The sequence below is a fragment of the Martes martes genome, assembly GCF_963455335.1.
Source record: "Martes martes genome assembly, chromosome: 9".
In the NCBI taxonomy this organism is placed as follows: domain Eukaryota; kingdom Metazoa; phylum Chordata; class Mammalia; order Carnivora; family Mustelidae; genus Martes; species Martes martes.
This window is the reverse complement of record NC_137896.1, coordinates 78,113,117-78,137,496: the sequence shown is the minus strand read 5'-3', so window position 1 is coordinate 78,137,496 and position 24,380 is coordinate 78,113,117. Positions and strand designations below refer to the sequence as shown.

The 24,380-nt window shown below is 42.3% G+C and overlaps 1 long non-coding RNA gene across 1 annotated transcript in view; it reads left to right on the top strand.

Annotated features, from left to right (window-relative positions):
- Positions 1-24,380, top strand: part of LOC308349666 — a 408,787-nt gene that overhangs the window by 309,895 nt on the left and 74,512 nt on the right. The window contains exon 5 of the long non-coding RNA XR_013967479.1: positions 16,722-16,817. This is a non-coding gene — a long non-coding RNA (uncharacterized lncRNA). The remainder of the gene's footprint in view (positions 1-16,721; positions 16,818-24,380) is intronic.

Below are 24,380 nucleotides of genomic sequence, written 5' to 3'. Positions count from 1 at the left end.
TAAAGAGATGCTATGGCTTTTGTCTTTGAAATTCTAATGATTAGATGGCATTGTTATTTAGAGCTGAGGCCTGAGGGCTGGGGAAGCTCTGAGAAAGAACCTGGCTCATGCTGGCATTTTTTATGATCAGAAAGCTGGTCTTCATTTCATCTCCCAACACGGTCATATAGTAAAAAGAACATTGACCTTGAACCTTCAGAACTGGATTAAGATTCCAGCTTGACTACTTGCTATGTTTATTACCTTGGGAAAATTACTGAACCTCATAGAAAGTCAGTTCCGGTTACCTATTCTTCAAAATGGAGATAACTAATAATTTTAAATTCATGGAGTTGTTGGCAAAGCACTGTGAGATAACAGATATAAAAGTGCCTTGCACAGTATGAAATTGGAGAATCTTTCTAGGGTGGACTCCAGATCATCCAAGACTCTTCTGAGCTCCCAGGGACCTTGCTAGAGAAGGTGTTGAACGTTAAAGAAAGCGAAATTATTCCTTGGTCTGGTTTAAGACTCTTCTTAACAATCGCCCATCTTCCTATTTCTCCTCGTGGAATTTTCCTTAGTCCATCAATGTCTTCTTTCCCCAGGTTCCAACTACTGTTTGGCTAGGGCTTGTAATGTGGTTCACAATATGCTATCCCAGAATAGGGGGCCTTGGAATATTGAGGACTTAAAGCTGAAGGAACTGGAGAAATGGCAGGTGCATAACAGACTCTCTGACCTTCCCCTTCTATCCTGAAGCAGATCAAAAGACCATCATGTGACAGGTGCCCTCCCTATACCCAGAGGAAAGGAGCATCCTTATATTTGAAGCAGATATCCTTTATACCTTACATCCTTATGTGTAGGGACATCAAAAGGGATCCAAACAAACATGACTTGCTAAATTTTCCTTCGTTTACTACCCTTAACTCACACTTTTTTGTCCTATCATATTTTTTCCATGACTTTTCACTCTTTACCAGACCTAGTGTAAAAACTCAGGCTTAACTGCTTTTTCAGGTCTTCAGTTAGTTATGAAGGCTCTTCTGTCACATAAAACCTCTATTAATTTAATGAGCTTTTCTCTTTTAATCTGTTTTTGTGAGTTTAATTTTCATACCCACCCAGGGACTCTGAGAGGGTGGGAGAAACAATTTTTCCTCCCTTAAACTTAACTACAAATTCCTATATTCTTCCCTTTATAGTTATCAGTTCATTATGAAGCCCCCTCCCTGTGGGTATATGGAACTTTGGCTCTGTTTTCAAGGCCACTTCCTCCAAGGAATGTCCTATAACTTCAGCTTCTAGACAGAAAAGGATTGCTGCTCTGAGTTGTACCCTTTGGAATGTAATCATACAGTCTTTTTTGTTATGTAAGCCTTTCTTGGATGACCATGTGTGTGTGTGTTTGTGTGTGTGTGTGTGTGTTTGCAATTGTGAATACTTTGAAATGTATGTCACTAGGCAGTTCTAGGCCCACAGTTAGTGACTGATAAATAGTTGTTTTATTAAAAGTAAGTTAGCCCATTTAGATGGCCTGGATTTGAGGTTTTTCCCTAGGTCTCTGAGGCCTCTTAGGTTCATTGGGAGCTCTGAATTTGTTCCATACGAGGCTGATTTGCAGGAGTTGTTAGCAGAGTGTTAGCATGTTTATGTAGCTGCTCAACTCTTTCCATAACCACCTGGACAACATGCTTAATGCCCGAGGGAAATCAGCCTAAGTTAAGGCTGCTAGAGTGGTCCCCTGTCCCCATCCCAGAGCTGACAGAGATACCCATCTATAGATATTTTAATAGTACTGAGGCCCTTCAGAGTCCCTCAAGTTAGGTGGCTGTTGATGAATAATTTTGGGTGTTGAATTAAATGGGTCCTTTCTACAGGTGGATGAGGTTGGTTTACTTGTTCTGGCTCCTGAAATAATATTAAAACTCACTCAGGTCATCATATGTTTAGCTACTGGGTGGAGAAGAAGTGGATTTACAAATAATTTGATTATCTTCTCTTTGAGAAAATTGTGATTGTGCTTGTCTCCCTGGATTAGATTGTCTTAGAGTCAACTCACTTTGGCACAGGCATCTGTGCCACTGAGGCAGAATATCTGGGGGTAGCAGAGAGCACTGTTCTCTCTTCCTGGAGAAGCTTAGAATGTTTGGTTACTCAACAGCTCACTTTGAAAGTGCCTTACTTCCTGTTAACATTCACGATTGCCTTTATAATTACTTCTTTGAAGTCTTTTTGATCTACCAGTGCTTCTCAACTCTGGCTCCGCATCAGAATCACCTTGCTGGGGGGCGGCATTTGCAGAATCAGAGATGCCAGGGCCCTACACTCCAGAGATTCTGACTTAATTAGTCTGGGATAGTCTAGGCACTGATTGCACTTTTGAAAGACTTCCCAGATGATTTTTAAATTGCAGCTAGGGCTGGGAACCACTGCTCTAGACCAGGGGTCAACAAATATTTTGTGTGAAGAGCCAGACAGTAAGTATTTCAAGTTTTGCAGGCCATGTAATTCTGTCACAATTAATCAACTCTGTTATTGCATTGCCAAAACAGCCACAGATGGGTGTGGCTGTGTTCTAATAAAACTTTATTAACCAAACAGGTGGTGGGCCAGATTTGCCCTATGCGTTGTAGTTTGTGAACTCCTGCTCCAGAGTCTAGACAGTCACCTTCCTGAAGACAAGGCACTGTGCTTATGAAGTTCAACCTTGGGTCCTCAGCATGCAACAGGCACACACCATAAATACTTACTAAATTAAATTGAGTTCTGTGAGTTTATTGTACTCATGGAGTAATATCTGAGAAGGAGACAGAGTGGCTGGCCTTGGGGAAAAATTATAGCATTTTGGAAGAAAATGTTTATAGCTTAAAGATTTGGGACAGTTTATGGAAATTCCTGTTGAACTTTGTTAAGCTTTGTTGAACTCTCTAGTGAAACTTTTCAAAACAGATTCATATAAAGTTTTTTGTGGGTGTGTATTGTGTGAAAGACAGAGTTGGAAAGACAGAGACAGAAAGAGAAAGATTTTCTGTAGTTTCCATTTGCCTGCACCTATAAAATTATAGAGCACTGAATGGAATTCCCATAATTAGTCAATCAGTGAGTCAGTTTATGAAAAATGTGTTATCAGTTGACTAAACTGCCCAGCCTCTTTAGTCACCAGCACAGTGGTTAAGTCATATCAACAAAACCTCTGCGTCTAAATGGTTCAGAATGTATGAGTGAGAATAAATATGTTTTGGGTCTTTGAGGTTTGCATTGATGGGCAGGCGGAGCACGTATCAGCCGTAAATGCCTGTGGGCGGTTGGCAAGCCACTGGGTTGGAAGTGGAGGTTCACAGTCATTGTATCATGGCTTCAGATAAGACCAAGCAACCCCAGGGATGAGAACACAGAAACAATCACCAGAGAGTATTTTCAAAGCAAAACAAAACAGAATACATGGGAAATTCCTACAAGGAAATCACTCTTGCATCTAGATACATAGAAATCTTGGCCACGCGTCCATTTTCACTTCTCCTCTTTGCAAATGCATCTGTCTTATAGCTAACGCGAGTCTGTTCATCAGTGGCAATACAGACACATCTTTTATGTGAAGTGGCTCTGCTGTCCTGATGGGAGCTTAGGATTCCTAAATTCTGCTGTCCTGAATGTGGAAATGACACTGTGTGTGAACAGTTGTGTGATACCAGCATCCTGGGCCTCAGCAAGTCTTTAGAAGGAGTACATAATATAATATCTAACTAACCGGGACTGCTTTTCTGCAGCCTGTAGGTACAGTGCAAGAAGGTTTCATCTAAAACCCTTCCTTGGCTTTGGTTGGAGTCAGGGTTTCATCTAAAACCCATTCCTTGACTTTGGTTGCACACTTGATGATCTGTGGGCTCAAATGGCCTCTGGAAAGAGTCTCATGCTGGGGGGCCCTGGTGTGGACACAATATAGAGAGGAGGAGGGCAATGCAGGAAAGTCATGTTTATGAGCAGTGGGTCACTGTACATTATGTGATCACAGAGATCTGTTATTAGTGAAAAGCTTATCAGAACAAAAGGGAACATATCTCTGGCAGAGCAGCAGGGAGAGGATTTTAAAGTTTTAATGGAAAACTAAAATTGCTTAGGAAAATACAAATTGTTTTCCTTTCTCCATGTGTGACTTTTCAGTTGAATTTCTTTTTAGGCAATAAGGTATTGTTTTATCCAGGACAGAACATGGAGGGGTCTGAGTTTTGAGGCTCCCAGCATTTCTCTGTAGGATTGTTAATGCAAGTCCCTTGGGAAACACGCTTTTCCGTGCATGTGTCCTGTATTGTCTTTTCCTTTCCCTCCTCCTCCCACCGCTTCTCCTTACCGCAGAGGTAGCAATCCTCCTGCTATTAGCAAGATGTCTATTATAGTGTCATTAAAAAAGCCATAGTCAGTGCGAGGAATGACTCATGTCATGGAGGACTTAATAATTCACTGTAATAAAAGTATAAAGTTTTATGATAAACCACTCTCAGGGGAGTTAAATATAATCCTTAGCGGGTCACACACTGACTACAAAGCTTACATTTGTAATGGTAATTTGAATTTACTACATTGCCTTTAGTTTTTAAGCGTTTGTGTGTCATTAGACCTTATAAATTGATTTATACGTTTCAACTCCAGTATAATTCTGCATAAAGGTACAATAAATTTTATGGATTGGAGATATGGCATCTAAAACATTTTAATAAAATTATTGTTCTAAATTCACTTAAATGGCATTGATGAATAGCTGCAGCAAAGATGCCAGCCTTCCAGAACTTTCAGGAACGGATGAGGTGGGAGTGACAGCTGCAGGTGAGGTGTCGCTGGGTATAACTCCCCACTTCCTTCTCCTTGCTTTGTTAGTGAATAAGGACCTCTGGGGCCCTTCTGGAAAGGGTGCCCACTGCCATTTGGCCTGTCGTGTGGGGACCTCAAAGCTCTGGGTGAGGCACGGATGATGAGTTTGCTGAGAGAGGAGCCCACTGCTCCCCTCAGAAGGACCTGTCTGTGATTTGTGGAACCAAAAAGAATTCTGTCTTTCCAAGGAAACGAAAAGAAACTTGTCCCAGCCAGCAGCTTTCCCACTAGAAATTGAGAGCAGATCACCCATTGCTTCATATATTTTCTCCTCCAGTTTCTGAAGGAAAGACGTTCAGAGGAAAGAACAACAGCAACTGCGGGGAGAGACTGATGGGAGGGGCTGCCACGCTGGTTGGTGCCTGGCCGCCCTCCCACGGGTCTCAGCAACTGTACTTTTGAGGAACGTCTCTCAGCCACACTCCCTCTTTCCCTCTGTTATCAGAAAAATAAAGGTCAAATAAACTGGATTATGAAAAATGAAAACGAAAACCCAGAAAAACAAAACTCTTGTTTATTTCACCGGCTTGGATCCAAATGGCACAAGCTCAAGCTCTTGAAAGGGAAGGAGGGAACAGTCCCTCCCTGCCCCTCCCCCAACCCCCCCCCCCCAATTCTCCTATTAACTTTTACTTTTTCTCATTGGTATTATTTCAACTAGTCAGCTAGGAGTGAGTTGTGATTAATTATATTTTCCTTCTGACTTTGCAGATTCAGGGGCGATTGCTCACTGGCTCCTGTCCTGTGGGAACTTTGTTTACGTCTGGCAGTGTGCTTTTAAGTCACTGAAAGCAGCACTGAAATTGGCTAAAAATACTTGATAAACTATACCGTCTGTTTTAGGTTCTCAATAATCACCGGCTTTTTTTTTTTTTTTCTTTTTCTTTTTGAATGCACCTTCCCCAAAGCTGGTATAATTTCAGTGCGGATCTTCAAAACCCCTTTGTCTAATCCCATGTATAGGCTTTCCCATAAGGAAACTTAAAGGTCCGTTCCCCTCTGGTGGGCAGTCCCCATCGCATTCCCTGTAGCCTTTACGCATTAGAAAAGCTTTATCCCCTCATCAAGAGCAGGTTTTCTGTTAGGAAAGCACCAAAGTAAACCTCCAGGGGCCCTCAGGACTCAGTGGGTGTGTCACTGTTAAATGACCCAGCCAGCTGGACAGGTGGAGGTACAATTTACTGGAAACATATTAAAAGTGTCTTGGGAAATGATTCTTAAAAATGTTCTCACTGCTGGTGTGATGCAGATTAGAACCCCAGTGCGCAACTGAGAAAAATTAAATTGTAACAAGAAACCCCTGATGGTACAATGATGGCTTGTGGGGAGGAGGGTGGAATTCAAGGAACTAAAGGGAGAAAAATCAGGCTCTGCAGTCTTTCTTCCCCAGGCCCAAGCCAGGCCTGTCTGCACAGGGCGGGGAGCCTGATGGGCCCAGGCTCCTCTGACAACTGACATCTGTGTGTGCTTCCCAGGTAGTGGAGGCGTCAGACTCTGCATTCTTCCCTCTTTTCACCCTGCCCCTTAGTGACATCTCAAGGGAACCAGAGCAGCCTTGTGCATGGACAGATTTGGCAGCCACTTGTATGATGTGATTTGTGCAGTGGAAAAGGGTTTCTGGCTGGCATGGTCACCTTTCAACTTGTTTTTTTCCCCAAAGCAAGGACTCTCCAAGAATCCCTATTTAAAATGCAAATGGCCCAGAGAAAGGGAATAGACATTCATCAGTCATCAGCACACCAAGGTGAGAATTAGTGTCATTGGAATTTAGCAAGCTGAATAGGATCTAAACAGGATCTAAAAAGTGGGACCAGAACATAGGAATTTTGATGAGAATTAAGAATTTCTTTGGAGTTGCTTAAGGCAAACAAGCCAGAATGGTACACTGCAGAGGAGGCTGGGGTCATCAGGAAGAGTGGAGAAGGCTGGGACTGGGGAAAGCATGAAGAGTGGAGACAGAGACTGTAGAAAGAAGATGTGGGAGAGCAGCCACGTGAATTTGACCAGGCTTGAGTAGTTCTACAGATCTTGTCACTTGGGAGTTTTGTCCTAGAACTCTCCTCTAGTATCTCTGGAAATTTCTTAGTCCAGTGGCAGTTGGCCCTGGGCCCATTAAACACCAAAATAAAGCAAAATTTTATGAAACATATATGACAAATATAAAAATATGCAAAACACTTTCACATAGCCCCTTTATTTTCATCTTCACAGTGACACATAATAGATGGTTAATAAATATTTATTCACATGAATTGAATATGTGAAACAGGTATTAATAGCATTCCCATTTTATGGATGAGGAAACTGAGCCTCAGAGAGGTTAAGTAAGTTGCCCAAGATCAGGTAACTAATCAGTGTTGCAGCCTCTTTCCATTCTTAGTGCCGCCAGTGTCATTAGAAATTGGAGTACCCCACTTTGGCTTGTCCCCCTTAGGTAGCTCCAAAGCAGTGCTTTCTTCCATAGGGGAATGGTATTGGGTGAGGCTGTGTATACTCCATTGTATTGAATCAGGGCCAAGCAGAGAAATTGAGTGTAATTGTGAGAGAATTCCTTGACCTTTTAATTACAACCTGCTGAGTCTGTTGGACTCTAGGTCTCCAGCCGCCCAACCAGATAGACTTTTCCAGGCAACTTGAAGCCTTGGACAGTATTTCATTCGGAAGTAACTCCTGTGGCCTTAAACTGGAATCATTGGCCCTTGTCTTCCATCATGAGTGATAAGACCTGTTTATTGGGAGTTGGGTCCCCAGAGGGCCATATGACCCAGAGGTAGTCAGTGTTTTCAAAGTGGGATGAGCTGATGGAGAAAATGCCCTCGATATTCTTGAGTGGCAGCCAAAAGCCAGGGGCCACAGAGTTGGATGGGAAAGGCAAGGCTAGAGTGGCATGATGGAGGAGGAGCTGGGTGATAAGCTCAACACTGGTGAGTGCTTGCATAATAGACTGGCCGTGGATGGCCTTCGGAGCATCAGACTGACTTAAAGGTAGAGTGTAGAGCTAGTTCTACCATATGCAGATTGCCCAAACTTGACTGCAAAACATTGTTTCTCTCATTTTATTCCTCTCAGTGTGCCTGCCCCCAACCGAATCTGTGACATCCTTGTTGTCTCTGAGATGCGAGGGTCACTCTTTCCAGATCCCAGAGTAATCCAGTGGCTGTTTGGATGGGATTCTCTATATCATTCTCTCCTTTTTTATTGTGAACTCCAGTTTGATCCCCAAACATTCATGGATAATTGTCGAACACTCGAGCTGAGCCACAAGGATGACATTTCTTAGGGTTACTATTTCTTTCAATACATAGTGGCTTAATTATGTCATGCTATTTCTCTTAAAGTATCACAAATCCTTCCTTCCTTTTTTTTTCCTTTTACTCCTTTGTGTATGTGTGTGTGTAGGTGTGTCTGTAATGTGTAGCAACTGAATGTGTGGAGGAAGAAAGTGTGTGACCTCTAGGCCTGTACCATCCCACAGTTGGAGCTATTAGCCACTTACATGCACAATTAACCAGCTGATTCTTAGATTGAAGGCTGAGGGAGCTAATTGCAGGTGCAAAAATTGCACCCAGATAAAAAGAGGTTGGTCTGGAAATTTAATCTTTAAGCCGTCGTCTTCAGGGTGATTCGGTAGTGTCTTTGTGTATGTGTATGTATATATGTGTGAGTATGTGTGTATGTATGTATTTATTTTAGGTTGACTTGTCTCCCTGGTTTGCTTTCATCATAATTACTAATGGCATCCAGTGGAATCCCCTGTTTATGTCATAAATAGCTTCAACCAAATTACATTCCATTTAAGTTCTGACACAAAGATCTATTGCAGGCTCTTTCTCTCTTTTTAGTGAATTTTCTCTTAAATCTAGAATCCTGCAATAATTTATTGGAAAAATATGAATGGAATGTGTGTGTGTGTGTGTGTGTGTGTATTTGTGTTGAATATCTTATTAAGAAGTGTATCTGGGAAGGGAATTCGTATTTATTGATAGCCTGCCTTTTATGGGGCAACTTCATCCATTATCTTATTTATCTTATCAGGAACCCAGTGAGGTTGGTGGGTTATTTCCATTTGATATGTGAGGTTCCTGAGGTTCTACAAAGTGAAGTAATCTTGCCTGGGGCTATCCAACTAATCTTAAGTATACTTGATGCCAAATGCTGGCTCTTTGCATTGCTCAATACGACCTTTCAGCTTCATAAACTTCCATGAGTTGGACAGACTCCATTCTTAACATCTCTGTGTAAATATGAAATGCTGTAGTTCAAAACAGTTCTCTTTACACTGTCTCTGGAAGTTAGAGCTAGTGGTAGTAAGACTAAGGCTCAGACTGCATATGTTAAACAAACTGTCTAGGCTTCACATTCGGTCTTACGTTCGGGCTTTTCCCACAACGGCACACAGTTATGCTGAGGAAGCATCTTTGGGATATTTTCCTCTATGCTTCTCTTCCTTTTTCCACCACCATTTCTCTGGCATTGCTGTCTCATCCTACCCTTTGAATGCCTTGGGATTTTCCCCTTCTCTGAGGACATCCCGGTTCTGCTCTGCCCTACCCGTAGTATTCCATGATCTGGATCTTCCCTTCCCATTGCCATTCAGCTACTGCCAACAAAAGCATAGCTCCAGCGTTCCTGCCTGAGGCTATATGCTCTGTGTTTCCTAGTTAGTTAATAAAAGAATTCCACAAGAACATGGAGATTATTACACGTTAATGGATTAATAAATTACGATGCAGCTGCTATATCCCACTATCAGTTTCCTACTTGGAAAAATGAAGGGGCGGGACTGAAGAAGCTCGAAGATCCAGTCTTTTTCAATTTCATTTTCAATCTATGATCCATGAACCTCCACACGTTATTCTTACGTTTTGACAAGGGCCTTCCATACATAATGGGGCTTAATTAAATGAGCACTCTTCCCTCTTCTGCTTCTTAAGTGGAATGCCCGGGTTTAACGCTTGGCCATCTCCCCTCTCATGGGGGATCCCGGTGACCCCACATTTATGCTGATGACTCCTAAATCTGTGTTTCTGGTCTGCCTCTGACCTTGAGCACTAGATGCCTACATGAAACTGTCTGGGGGCCATTTCCATTTGGGTTTTCCACAGTCCCCCCAAATTTAACTGAACAGGGAACAAGACCATCGTTTTTGTAACCCTCCCAAGCTGCTCTTCCTACTTTCTACTGTTCATGAGTAGTGTCACTCTCGTTGTCACCCACTGGAGAAATTTGCTCAGAGTCTTGCATTCTCCTGCTTCCTTGCCCTCACAACCATTCCAGTGAGTACATGCTTTTCATCTTAAACTTCTCTTGTCTATCTGATGCCCTTAACTCCCCAGAGTAGCCCTTGTCAGTTTTCTTAGAAATTACTGTAATGACAGTTTCCCATCACCTAGTGCTATTTTATGCTGTGGGTATGCTACAGGGTCAGTGGGAAAAGCAAATACGATAAGGAACATGGATGTGTTTTATAAAATTTGAAGTCTTCTAGTGTGCTCTCCTATTTGTTATGTATTATAAAGACAGAGAGCTGATTCTGGCTTCTTGAGTCTTTGTACTACTTCCTGTGCCTAGAATGTTCCCCTTTCTCCCCTCTTCTTTTTAAAATAATACTCATTCCTGGGGCGCCTGGGTGGCTCAGTGGGTTAAGCCTCTGCCTTCAGCTCAGGTCATGATCTCAGGATCCTGGGATCGAGCCCCACATCAGGCTCTCTGCTCAGCAGGGAGCCCGCTTCCCCCTCTCTTTCTGCCTGCTGCTCTTCCTACTTGTGATCTCTCTCTCTCTGTCGAATAAGTAAAATAAAATAAAATAAAATAAAATATTAAAAAAATAATACTCATTCCTTAAGACCTAGCACACACCCTTGTCTTCCAGAAACATGATCTAACCAAGTCCACCCTCTTTAACATGTCTTCTTTCTAATCACCTATGATTTCACCCCTTGCTCTTACTTAGTTGTCCTCTTGAACTGCTCTTGGATTTCCTGACCTATGGTTTGTTCTTCGTGATCAGGTTGTAAGGTAATTTGAAGGCAGGGGCTGTATCTTTATTCTTCTCTAAAGCATGTTAGAAGGTGCTCAAAAACACTGGGTGGATATGTCAGTGGACCTCTGTTTGATTTGGCTTGGGAATATAAATCTGGCACGTGCAATCTGTATGAGAAGGATTTCTATATCCCTTTTGTCACAGAAGTTCTGCCATCCAAGCCAAGGAGCAGGGTATATGGATCCTGATCCCCTGACTCCACTCAGGGTCAGAAGGAATGAAGCTAGTGGAAATACCATGAGCCAATACATTTATGACCCCTTTCATGCTTACTGCTTTTCTTTCTTTCGTGGTGGAGCAGGAAGAGGAGACACAGCCAGGTGCACGGCGCGGGGGGGCAGTGTGGAAGGCAAGTCTGCAGGCCTGTGGTGCAGTGTGCACGTTCCTCCCTCTGGCAAGCACACGAGTTTGTAGCCCGTTGTTTCTGCTGCCCACATCGGCACATTCAGCACTTCCGCCGCAAATGTGGTCAGTGTCCTCCCTTGCTTATCCAGATACACAATTGCACAATAAATGAAACCATGGAAAATCCACAATGCCAGAGGTCTTCGTTCATTGCTGATTTTAAATGAACTTTGATGCATAGCATGAAAAGAGCCATTAGCAGCAGAGAGTTTAAACTGCATTAGAAGAGGGGAGAAAATTGTCCAACATTTGGTCAGTCTGCCAAGGTAAAAAGGAATGTGGGGTGGGTGCAAGCTATTAGGGAAGGGAGGGCTTCCGTGTACAATGGTGCTGAAGAGTAGGCATGGGGTGGAGTAAAGTGCTGGGGCCGGTCTGGAAACAATGCAAGTGTGTGCAGAGTCCCCAGGCAGGAGAATAATTCTTTCTTTACAGTTAAAAACCTTGCAAATGCCTTCTTGCTTCCCTCTCTCTTCTCCCAACTGTGCCGCCTTCTTCCTTTGATTCTCCGTCTGTGGAACTTAAAGAATATTTGCGGTGCTTAAAGGAAGCCTTCAACTACTGTTTAACAAGTCGATACTAATTATTGTTTAGCACTGGATTATGGGCCGGATCATGGAATTAAAACAGAGGTGTTAGGACACCTTTGTACCTGGCAAAGAGGTGATGAGCACATGCGGGGTCCCTGCATTAACAGCCAGGCTGGTTTGCTATTATATTTCAGTGGCAAAGAAACAAAATCTGATAAATCATTGAACTCTTATCTTGATGCTTGCTTTCTTCATTAGGACAATATGAAAGCTACATTGTAATGTTTATCATAAATTGGGATATTATTTTTTCATACTATTCAGATGGTTGGTTGGTTATCTGCAGTGTGGTACACATATTGGAGGACAAAAAAAAGATTACAAGTAAATTTGGTATCAGCAAAAGGCACTGGATTAATAGCATAAGCAGAGAAGGTGATTTACCTCCTGAGACCATAGATGGTGACCAGACTCCTTCATGACTGTGTGCATGTGTAGATTATGGATGTAGAATAAGATACTGGAGAGTGTGTGTGTGTGTGTGTGTGTGTGTGTAGGTATAGTACTGGAATCTACATTTCTAGAAGTCAGAGGGCAGGGTTTCTGACTCCAGGCCCAGTCATTTGGGGTCTCTTGGTTAGGACTCCAAAACTAGGATAATATGGGGGAAGGGAAGGAAGCTGGAAGGAATAGGGGTGAGTTATGAATGATCTGTTCATTCTGATTAGGTGTCCAGCTGGGATGGTGACCAGACTTCTCACAGCAACTTAATTCACCAGATCCCTGAGCAACTAAATGGTCATGGCTTTGGGGTCCTGCTGACTGGAGTGAGACTTGAACCAGTGACCCGTAAGCGAGAAATGCTATTTTGCTGTTGCTAGGAGCGTGGGCTGTTTAGCTTGACCCTCTCACCACCCATCATGGGCTCCTCAAAATTAACAGTTAGACTCGTTCAGCACTGAAATGTGAGGTGTAAGAGACTGTCCCACTAATTCTGGTGATCAGACCTATAGTTAATTTTAAAAGCTTTGGGAAACGATCGGTAACATACGTTATTTATATAAATTCAGTAAGTTTTAATTTTCTTATGTAAAAAATAAAGCAGGGAAAATTCTCCATACATAAGTCAAAGTATATAAAAGATAACATACAGTTTTAATAACAGATTCTATTTTTCTTCCCATTAAGTGTTACTTAATTACTTACTTCAGTAATTCACCATATTGGAGTTACTTTGTGGGAACTAGGAGTCCATTAAGATGTGTATGTTATGTAGCTGGTATTATATGTAATATATTTTTTTTAAAAAACTCTTAATCTTTAACCTCATTATGGCATGAAGGTGTAGGGGATCAATTATAGATAAAAAGAGGGGAGATCTCAGAGGACTTGCAAACTTACTGGCAGTTTCTCAAGATACAGTACTGAGTCTGTATATATTGGTATTAAGTTTTCCATGGCTCAGACAAGAAGAAACATAATTGATTTTATTTGAAAGGAAGAGGTGGGGCCAAAGGGGGACTTGTGGTCTCCAGGTTTTGCTTTCAGCCCATATAAAGTAAGCATACTTACTAGAGGTGTTTAATGGTGTACTCAGTCTGTGTGTGTGTGTGTGTGTGTGTGTGTGTGCAGTTTTTTTTTTTTTTTTTTAATGCAAGTGTGAATGGATGCCTCAGGCTAAGCAGGCTCCACCTCTCAGAACCTCAGAGGCTGTGGGAATGATCCCTGCCCTCCCGACCCATCCTTAATTGGCCTATAGTCCAAGAAGCAATTAAAACTAAGGGTCTGATTCATAAAATGTGAACATGCCATTTAAATGTGTGCAGGGGGATTCCTGTTCATAATGCTGGGATAGAAGCAGCAAGGACCTTATTTTTATCCTTTTAGCCCACCTTTCATAAATTTACTTTTCTTTTCTCCTCTGGGCCCTAAATGGCCTCCATCCTCTTTTTTTTTTTTTTTTAATAAATCTAAAGCCAGCTTTAAGACAAAGGTTGGTCTTAAGTCCTTGGGTGCATGTCACGATGGCCCAGTGACCTAGTCCCCACTTTGCCTCCTTAAGCTCAACATTTTCATCCTGATTTTCCCATATCCATTTCTATTATTTAGCTATTTTAATATTTTGCCCAACAGTATATGGGAAGAAAACTCTAGAAACGGTATTGAACATTGCTCTGTCTGCAGAGACTGAATTTAAGGGAAAGCTGCCAGACCTTGCCAGAGATAAGCTTCAGAAATGAGCTGGGGGAAGAGAAAGCACCCTTGAATTCCACGATGTTTAATTATAATACCAGGGAAACCCTAATTTGACAATCACTATTTACGTTTTCCCACAATTTATACACTCTGTACTCTCAGCCCTCCACTCCACACTATTAAGCTCCTAGTGTTGTTAATATACTGGGTTTCTGAAATCAGTGCAGAAGTTCTGTTAAGTTGAATATGATTCTTGGGAAGTGTTTAATGTATTTTTCTATTATTTGTTTTAGAGCTAACTCAGAAACAGAGTGAGTCTCTTATAGAAGATACCAATTAGGGTCTAGAAATCATGTATTTTAGCTCAACCACAATTCTAAGCACCAGAGTCCATTTGAGATGCCTTTTAGACTAATGTCCAACCATACAGAAGAATTGTAATAATATGCTCTTGAGAATTTTGTGCTAGCTGTCTGGGACAAACTAGGTTGACAAATAATCACTTGATTCAGTTCTTGTGTTTGCTTTATCTAATAAACAATAGTCTTATTCTTTATTATTTCCTGCAGTTTGTGTTATACTGCTATTCACAAAGTTTCAGTTTATTTTCCAGAATGGTGCTATAGGCCTCATTATCCTGGACTCCTCTTTTAGCTTTTCAGATGGGGCAGGGGGTTATCCAGTACTTTAGCCTAGTAAAAAGGCTGCATCTACACCACACCAAACAACCAGGCAGAAAGTGAAAAAATTTAGTCCGTCTCCCAGATGGCCCCAGATGCATGGCATTGTGTAGACCGAAACAGCCAGATGGCTGAATGGATTTTTCACTTTCCATCTGGGTGCGTGACATGGTGGAGATGCAGCCAAAGTCTTGAGCCAAAAGAAAATGCCAGCCAAGGAGATGAGGTATTGCTACTTTCCAGGCACCTAATTCCTGCTGGGTGGTATTGTGACCTTGGATTAATTTATTCTTCCAAAGCAGGTCACTCTTATGGGAACAATGATTGTCAACCTCTAGAAATAAAGAGGGAGGCAGACAGACCTGGAGAGACTTGTAGAGAACGTCTCATCTGCTTTCTTGCAAGGATGGGTCTTGTACCGACTTGGTGGGAGTGGTCACACCTTAGGAAGGTCCTCTCCTTCCGGGGCTCTAGAGGTCAGCAGGCTGGAGGCACTACAGAACACCAAGTGAAAATGAACACATCAAGGGGCTTGCTGTCCATCATGGGCATCACTAAATCTCTTTGAACAACCCTGGGCAGTGAATTACGGCAGCATGGAATTGACTTACAGTTTATTTCTAGTAACAGGCAGTTACTATGTCAAATCTGAAACCATTCAGAAAGGTCTATAAAAATATATGACAAAGTAACAGGCTACCTCTAGCTCCTTTTAGCATGTTTATGAGTTTAAACTGCACTGAGCTTGTGTTTATAGAAACAAATACCGGGATTTCTTACATCCTATTCTTCCTCTTTCTCCCTGCCTGGCAATCAGCTCTTTTGTGACTGTGCGCTGATGTCTAGGACCTTCAGAATTTTTGACCTCCCCACCGGAGTCATCGTTTTCTTCAGAGGCAGTCTTATTGATGAGCATACAACTTGTCTTTTGCTGAGATAGTTGAAGTTCTTTTGTTGAAGAACAGGATAGTTAAGTGACAGTTGCAGAAGAAAATCATTTCCAAGTTACCTTTCACCCACTCTTCCCCCCAACGCTGTTTGACACTTACTGAGAAACTAATTGCAGCCTGAGTGGGGCCATGGGACAAATGCTGCAATCCAGGCATAATGCGACACCAAATATAATAAGGTAACATATTGTTAAAAGTCAATACCCCAAGTCTAACAATACGGTGTCACAGACTCATAAGCGTGTAACCATATAATACATAATTGTCATCTGCAGAGAAAAGATCTAATTTTGATAATGCATATTGAGATTGGTTGTCTGAAAAATGCTTATGGCTCCAGAAGGTTTGACAGTCCTGAATATCACATAATAGCATGTAGCCAAGGAACATGGGATGAAGGGAAGAAAAAAAGACTCTATTCCAGAACGCAAGCACTCCCACTCACAGTTTTATTTTTAAAAGAACACGATTCTGCTCAGACAATGAGCAAGTTTACTGTGAAGGGTGATTTGTTCCTGGGTTTCCATATCTGGAATCTGTGTGTGTGTGTGCGCGCGTGTGTGTGTGTGCGCGCGCACGCGCGCGGATGCACACACGTGCTTGAGCAAAGGTCCCAATCTATCCTCCAGGGTCTAAACTATAGGATCCTGCTTTGACAGACACGAATATCCTGAGGTCTCTGATGTATAAGAACTTAATTCCAAAGAAATTAAGCAAAATCAATGGACTCTTGAGACATACTGTCTACTACTACCATATTTCCTCAATACTAGGAAATAGCTTTTTAGCATTTTAAGATAGCTGTGGTCAGCATTCTGCTTATAGTACACTAAACATATCTTTTTTTTTTTTTTACTTCTTTTTCTTCCTAAAACACTTTATAAATCAAAGACATATGTTTCAATCCATGGTACCTTAGAGTTAAGGAGATATTATAATAATATGTGTGGTAGTTACTATTTATTGGACATATGTGGTGTCTTTAGTGTATTAGAAGACCTTTGACAAATGTTTCATTTTGATCTCATTTCCACCGTATGGAGGAGCTAATGTTATTTTCATTTTATAGGTGAGGATTCCAAGGCTCATAGCCACTGAGTTCTATGAAAGGCTTTCCCTGTATTCGAGGATCTGGCCATCTCTGAACGTGTCACCTCATGGCAAGGTATAGTTGCAATGGAGTGAATTGTTACCATACTTGTAAATTTGATAGGGTCCACTGACCTGGACTCCCTGATCCTTGAATCTTCTTAGCTCCTGTAGACTTGGACTCTCCTTGATCATTGATGTAGCTCTCATAACTAGAAGGTTTGCACCTCTTTCAAACTTCAGGACATTTATACCTCTTGCCTCATTTTATTTATTTGAGGTTGCTCTATGAATATGCATTTATAACCCTGCCTCAAGTCCCTTTACTGGATGAAGACTTCTCAAGGGCAGGGCCATTTCTGTGACCCTTCGTGAATCATACCATCAGTGCATTTAGTTTGCTTATGGTTTGTGACATTAAATATGTGTGGAATAAGCCTGTAGTGTTAAAAGAGTAACAAACATCGGGCTAGTACCATTTAAGGAGGGTGAAAGGAACTTTGAGGTCATCAACCTTGCTTCTCATAGCATCTGACTCCCTATGGCACTTCCTTTCATTCATTCGTTCATTTCTTCCTCAGATTTTTGTGGTACATGGTTCTGTGTTCAAAGCATTGGTCAGATGCCCTGAGGAATACAAAGAAAAATATGAAATAAAACCTATGTCCTTGAAGGGAGTAAAATGTTGTTGATGAGATCATGTAAATGTAAATATTAGAGGAGACTTGTGGTTATGTGAGGACTGTATAAGAGGTTAGTTTTTTTATTATTATTTAAATATCTATCAGTCAATGTAGAACATGTTGATTGCTCTGGGAGTTTGGAGAAGGGAACAATATCAATGTGGCTGATTGGGGAGGGCTTTTTTTTTTGAGGGGTGGTTGTACATGTGGAAGTGAAGAATGGCAGAAGGAAACAGCAGAAGAAAGTCAGGGTCTTGTACAGCAATCATTTCCATTTTAGCTACAGTTGGAATGCTGGTTCAGGAGTGACCACAGCTGAAATATTTGCTTGGGGAGAATCTTGGAGGACTTTGACTGGCAGGCCGAGATGTTTGGGGAGCTGCTGAGAGTGTTTGAGGAGGGGAGATACCTCACTGGGTCTGTGGTCTTGGGGGATGTGCTTGGCTTTTGGTACTGATGGCCGTTTCAGGATGACTCAAGCCCAGGAATAGGAAGTATCGGGGGAGAATGAAGATCATCAGATTACCATTCAGAAAGATGCTATTTTGTTTAAATAGGTTTAAGATATTTTTAAAAGATGGTAAAAGCTTCTCTTAGAAAACTGGCTTTGTTAAAGCCTGTTTTCTATGCTGATAATGGAATTGAGGACCTCCATCAGATGGCGAGGATGTGGTCACGAGGAATGCATGGAGTGAGGCTGGAGTTGGAGAGCAGGCAACTGAGGCAACCACATACAAATTCTGCCTGGGAGATGGAGCCACAGGGGCAGGGCTGCTCTGTAGACAGCAGATCTGTGGAAGCATACTAGATTCTCTGAGAAAAATGGGGAAGCAGGGAAGAGCACTGCAGGAAAGTGTCTTTATTAAGTTCCTCTGCGTATCAGGCAGGATGATGTAATGCTGCTTCTTATTTATGCTGATTCCTTAAATCTCTATAATATTCCAATGAGGAAGGTGTTATTATCCCCATTTCACATGAGAAAAAAACGAGGCTCAGAGAATTTTAGTGACTGACTTGCCCAAAGTCACAAAACAAGATTTTGTGTTGAGTTTCATCCCAAGAATTGTTTAAGCCCTGCCCCCATGCTTTCCTCACTGCACCTGATGGCATTACAGTGACATGCCTGATCATTGCCTGTTGTTCAGATTAGAGTCTCAGAGATGGTAAATACCGACCTCCTGAATTGCCCATACACCTCCTGACCTGGGTGTCTGGATCTTATGTCTCTCACCATCACGGGGAAAAATGGGCAAATCAGAGAAACAAACGCCCTCCCCCAAGGAGAGAGCAGAGATAGCTTAAGTCCTTGTTCTGTGTGTTCTTCCCCCAAACATTCAGTCTAGGATCAGAAGAGGTGAGATGTTCCGATCAGATACAGAGCTAGTTGGAACCTTAAACAGGGAACACAATGAGGAAGGCAAAAGAAACACAGAATAGTTTGCCCCTGTCTGGTTTTATTTACTTTCCCTCTACTCCTCCCATCCATTAAAGCCTCTACCCTTAATATGATGACCAAAATTGTGTTCTCTAGGGACTTAACTTGTTATTGATCCATTTCAGAGTTACTCTTCCTCAGGGTAGATTTCGGTGGGTGGGGGTCAAGGTAGCAAAGCTGTGAGCTTTCCCTGGAGGCTAGAACAGTGCTTCCCATCATTTTTCACACCATGGCACAAATATAAAATGAAAACATTTAGTAGGGCTCTCTGGAGAAGATGGATGAACTGTTCATGGATGGAGTGCTGGCCCAGGGCTTTGGCCCTTCCCAGTCTTCCTGAGACCCTCACCTGCGGCTCTTGAGGCATACCTGTGTACCCACTGGCTAGGTGCTGTCGGCTGCGGAGGGCCACTGTTCATCACCCTCAGCAGTGGGTTCATAGATTTGCCATCAGAAGTTAGTATAGGTCCTTGCTTACTTATAGTTTCTTAGTGTCTCAGCATTTTTTTTTTAAATAAGAAAGGCATAAAATAGGGTTAGAAAACTGATGCAGTGGAAATGTGCTTTTCCCATTATAATCACAAGGTTTATAAAATAATATTTACTTACAAAGTAATAATAGCTCTATGACACAAGCTTCAAGCTATGTAGGGAGCACATTTTTTTCAAGCTTCTCAGGGGATTTGGGTGAAGGCAGGTATAGCTTCATCTGGAGAGGTCCAGGCCAGTTGTACCCTCCCCACCAGTCATGCAGTATGTCCCTGTGGGTAATAAGGATGCTAGGCAATGGGACTGTATTACATGATTGCTCTATGCCAAGTGTAGTTAGTGCTTCCACATGGACTATTTAATCCTTGTAGCAACTGTGGTTGCCCCTCTTTTACAGATGGGCAGACTGAGGCCTAGAGGGAGGGGATAAGTAACTTGCTCAGAGCCACATGGCTACTGAGTAATGGTGGTTTGATGGTGATAGCACTGGCCCCACTAGGTGATGCTGTCAGAAATCCTAGAGAATTCTCCTCAGGTGCTGGAGAAAAAAGAGAAACAAATTCTTAGTGCTACTTGCTAACAACTGGCCTTAAAAGTTGATCCCTCAGAGGTACTGACAACAGGGTAAGGGAGGTAGGAACTGTGTAGTATAGGTAGTGAAGTCTTTTTACTTATAAATAGCCAGTGGGCTATTATTTAGGGTTGCTGGATTTAGCAAATAAAAATGCATGATCCCTTGGGATGCCTGGGTGGCTTAGTTGGTTGAGTGTCTGCCTTTCGCTCTGGTTGTGATCTCAGAATCCTAGGATCTAGTCCAGATGTTGGGGGGGGGGTCCCTGCTCAGTGGGGAGCCTGGTTCTCCTCCTTTTGCCTGCTGCTCCCTCTGCTTGTGTGCTTTCTCTCTCTCTCTCTGACAAACAAATAAATAAAATCTTTTAAAAAATACATTATGCCCAGATAATTTTGAATTTCAGATAAACAGAAATGATTTTATTTTAGTATAAGTATGTCATAAATATTGCACAGGCCATACTTATACTAAAAATTTATTCCTTGTTATCTGAAATTCAAATTTAGCTAGGAATCCTATATTTTATCTGGAAACCCTAACATTGTTAATACTGTCTGTTGGTAGGTAAGGATTTCCTTGAACTTTTATGTCTCCTTGATAGCATTAGACGAAGTCAAGTATTATCTAAAGTGGCAAAATAATAATGACCATAGAATCACAGGGAAAAGAGTATAATGGAGAATGGTTACATCTTTGCTACTCTTTGCTGGACAGTGACTGTGTTCATCTGAAGAGTAGGCTAGGGTTTTGCGTCTTGCGCACAAGACATCAGAGGAAGCCACTGAAGCCATAAGCCCAGATTTGGGAAGTCTCGGTGTTGTGAAGGTTTGGGAAACAAAAAGAGGAGGATTGCCCTAAATGGTATTTCTCTGATGTAGATCTTCAAGAGGAAGTAAAAAAAGGGGATATTAGAGAGTTGAGAAGAAGTGACATATTTCTAAGTAGAGGAGACCAGGTGTAGACATACCGAAGGACAGAAGGAAAAGCTCCTCAGAGCTGTTGTGGAGGGTCGACTGACTTGGAAATTGGTCGGAATGTATTACGAAGAGCTAAGTAAATAAATAAATACAATTTCATGGGTACCAAGTACTAAATTGTTCTGGGTTAAAGAGTGTCCTCTCAAAATTCATGTCCTAGACCCTGTGAACGTGACCTTAATTGGAAATAGGGTCATTGCAGATGTAATCAAGTTAAGATGAGGTTATACAGAATAGTATGGGCCCTAAGTCCGATATGACTGGTATCCTCATAAGAAGAGGAGAATTTAGACGTGGGATGCAGACACACAGGGAGAAGGCCATGGGAAGGAGGAGCCAGACATTGGAATGATGATCTACCGGCCAAGGGATGCCAAGGATTTCTGGTGATCACCAGAAGCTATAAAGAGCAAGGAAAGATCCTCCCCTAGAGTCTTTGGAGAAAGCATAGCTCAGCAAAAACATCTTGATTTTGGATGTTTAGCCTCCAGAATTGTGAAAATGAATGTCTGTTGTTAATGGCCACCCAGATTGTGGTCATTTGTTATGGCAGCCCTAGAGACTAATAAAAGTATATGCCCAATTCTGTTATCACCTTCCATACAAATAAAAAGATCAAGTGCCATTGAGGAAAACTAGGGAAGAAAGACAATTCACCACACATTTCCTACTTTAATTAGCCTCTAAAACAGACTCAATCATAAAAGACTGGGGTCAGCAAACTTCCTGTAAAGGATCTGATAGTAAATATTTCAGGCTTTGCCGGCCATGGGTTCTCTGTGGCAACTACTCAATGCTGCCATTGTAGAGTGAAAACAGGGTAAGCAATATGTAAACAAACGGGCATGGCTGTGCTCCAGCAAAAGTTTATTTACAAAAACAGGTGCTGAGCTAGTGGTTTGGATGTGGTCCATGGGCTATGATTAGCCCAACTCTGACAAAGGACATGGATGGCTTTTGCAGACCTCCCTTGCCTTGTAAATATGTAGACATTTATTGCTGGCTACATCAGAAGCCCACTTATATGACTGGTGGCCCTGAAAATTGTAGGACTAATATTTCCTCAGGCTAAGTGACATCTCAGTGAGTATGTCTTTCAATGTTAGTTACTTACACACAGGCTGCCACTGTTCAGGGTGTGCGGAGAACTTGCCTGTTACAGCCACTCTCAGAACCAGGATTTGAACCAGCCAAGGCAAGCGGACTCATTTCTTCTCAGCTATACCTCACTTAAATCCTACCTGTGGTTCCCCAGTTTGATTGCTCACCTTGTTCACAGGCTTGGTTCTGAGCAACGTTTCATTTATTCTAAAAGTCAAATTTACCTTCAAAAGATAAAATTGCTACTTTTGGGGGCTTTCCAACGAATTTGCCAAAGAATCTGACAAGGAGTCCCCGTGAAGAGTTCCAGACTCTTCTTGTTCTGGTGACATTAGTAGAGTAAAGGCTCTGCTTCCCAGGACAGCTCTTGGGACAGGATGGAGCCTCAGCTGCATGTGTAAATGGTGTGAGGCTTATGTAAAGCTGGTTTCCATCATCTTCCAGACTCCCTTCATTCGACTGGCCCCCAGTGTAGGACACGCACATGCGCGTACTGCGCACCATGGGCAGAGCCATTCCAGAGACACGGGGACACACGACAGCTTTACCCCTACAACCACCACCTTTACTTCTCCACCAGTCACCCAATGCCTCTGAAAAGGGATCCCTCTTGGGGAAGCTTTTCCAAAAGCATTGGCAACTTCCAGGCCTCGATCTTGTCTCCGCAGAGGTGCAGCTGTACACATGACAGTTTATCAGTCCTTCTGAGACAAGCTGCTTCCCCTGCTCACTGCTGTGGACGTGGGCCTCAGAGGAGCCCTTCTGGCTGATATTGCAGGACATTTTCTTACCCTCTCCACTTTAGAGCGTTAGTTTCCTGCTCTTCACAGTGTTCGTTCTTGTCAGAGGGATGCGGAGTATGTGAGAGCATGGAGCGCCCGAGACTCACTCAAGGCTGTCACATGTGATTTCATCTCATTTTCCGAGGCACTGGAGGGAGGAATGCTGGGTTTCATTTGAAAGTTGGGTCTCACGTGGTTGCAGAAAGTGTTCCTCAGACCATCCGTCTACTTCCAGTAAGTTTTAAAATTAAAGAAAATGTAATGTGTTATTGTTTATGTTATATATTATCATATAAAAATTATAGTGCATAGAGTATATGTTATGATAATTATGTCACTATTAATTATTAATTCTGGTGATGATATGACTTTGAGGACTCCCAAGGGATAATCTTTTTATGTGGAAAAGCACCTTAGGTTTGCTCAAGTAGAATATTCCCCAGGAGCAACACAACTAGAATGGTATCTGCAAATAGCGTAGCTTTACCCAGCTTCTGAGCTGACCCCAGAGTGTCTATATAAAGGTACCACATTAATGAAATCATTTGTCTGTGTTTTGAATCATATTTATCTGCTAGAGAAGTAGTGACATTTGTGAAGCAGTTCCCATATAGGACCGTAGACTAAAGTTTCTCTGCAGGCTGAATGCTAGTAATGTACACCTTAAACCCTCTGGAGCCTGCGGTTCGGTGAAATATACTTCCTTTTGTTTAAGAACTAGCCGACCAGATAGAGAACAAATATCAGTAATTTTTTTCTTGTTCCAACAAGTAGACTTATGGACTGTCATTGCTAAATACATATAATTAGTCCATGAAGGAAGACAGAGGTAATTCGGGCGCTGCTGAAGCAGGGAACATGTGTACACCTTTGTTCGTGTGGCATTTCATGGAGGACTAGGAAAGAAGGCAGCGTGTTGTCATGGAGTGAGGTGAAAGAGCCTCTCGCTAGCATTCGAAGGGCAGAACTGGAAGGCAGCTTTGAGGGTCTCATCACTGATTCATGTATTTAAGTGAACTAAAAAGGTCCTCTAGCTCAGTAGCGCATGTGGTATGTGGGGCCTCTTTGGCCCAGAGGGGGCTGACTTGGAGAAAGCCGTGCTGACCTTTTTCATGATATGAGCTTCCTCAGCAGAGGTTTCAAGCCAACTCCACCATCCTCCATTCCTGGGTTACTTAGGATTACTCAGCAAGGCATTTGGATAGCCACCTGATCGAGTTACCGAGTCCATCTGCAGCACCGGCTGGTTCCTTTGCTGATGCTCGCCTCCTAAAGGTCTATGGGAAGGGTCAGAAAACTTTTTCTGCAAAAGTTCAGATAGTAAATATTTTGGGTCTTGTGGGCCATGCATTCTCTACCGCAACAACTTAAAACTCTGCCACTGTAGTGGGGATGTAGTCATAGACCCAGTACATAAATGAACAGGCACAGCTATGTTCCAGTAAGACTTTATTTACCCGAACAGGCAACAAGCAGGAGTTGTCTTATATACCATATAGTTTGCTGACCCCTGGGGGCAGAAGGATTCTATTCTCAGACACTAGCAAATCTTGTATTTTGGATTTAACTCGGAACACTACAAAGATCAATAAATGAGGAGG